The following is a 1,123-nucleotide window of genomic DNA, read 5'->3' as shown; positions in this document are numbered from 1 at the left end:
TAACAAATGAGTACCTCTGAAACACAGAGGTACTCATTTGTTTTCAAATTTTCATATTTTCTATAACTGCTTTTGTGCCACAATGGCAGAGTTGAATAGTTGAATCGTTGCAGTGGAAAACACATGGCCTACAAAACCAAACATACTTACTATCTGGTCTTTTACAAACAAGCCTGATTCTTGCTCCAGAAGGCTAGCCTGAGTGTGCTATCATGGCCATCGCAAGGGAGCAAGAGAGGAAATGCAATTGTGTAAGCCCCCTTTCAAGAGTCTGCACACATCACATCCACTAACACACCACTGGCCAGAGAAGTCAAGTGGCTGATTTCAGAATTAAAGTGCTGGAAAGTAGACTCACCCTCCTGATAGGAACTGCAAAGTCACATGGCACAGGGGCATAGCTGCACAGAGGGGTGAAGATTTTAGGTCATTGATACAATCGGCAGATTATACTTGTTCACTTTGTGATGCTATTATGAGGTTCAATTCAGACACATATTAAGGATTTTGTAAGCCTTACAACATTATACAATTAAAACAGTATTTGTTCTAATGTGTCATAATTTTATCAGATTAGTGGTAATCTGTGATATATTCAGTATGATAGCAATAGTTATAGCTAAGTAAAAAATGCAATGCAGGATATGTAAACTTGGCCTTCTCCCTCTTATTTGCAATGTGCTGTCTTAGGAAGACAGATGGGGCAAGGAACAAATATTTGGATAACCTTATCCCCTCTGTAACCAAGTTGGCTCCCAAACTGTGCCCAGTCTGTTCTCTTGAAATTATCATATGCACTCTGCTCCCAACCAAGTGTTTCATCAAATTTTATCAGTTTCTGACTATTGACATATTGAATGTAGACCAGAGAATATTACTGGTCCAAACATAAAATTTTAGTGTTAGTCTTTGCTGAAATAATTGTATATTATCTTCTATGGGTTGTACTAATCATGAAAATAAGACTGTGCTAAATCTTATTTGAGCTTCCCAATCTATAAACTTGATAACTAATGGAATATAATTTACTTTTTTAAAAATAACTCATCTTTCATGACAATATAGTTAGAGGTGGAATCCAAGAATTGATTATAATGATAGTTTTGCCACTGACAAACGTGAG

This window comes from Propithecus coquereli, unplaced genomic scaffold (assembly GCF_000956105.1).
Source record: "Propithecus coquereli isolate 6110/MARCELLA unplaced genomic scaffold, Pcoq_1.0 Scaffold78, whole genome shotgun sequence".
In the NCBI taxonomy this organism is placed as follows: Eukaryota; Metazoa; Chordata; class Mammalia; order Primates; family Indriidae; genus Propithecus; species Propithecus coquereli.
This window is presented reverse-complemented; position numbering follows the sequence as displayed.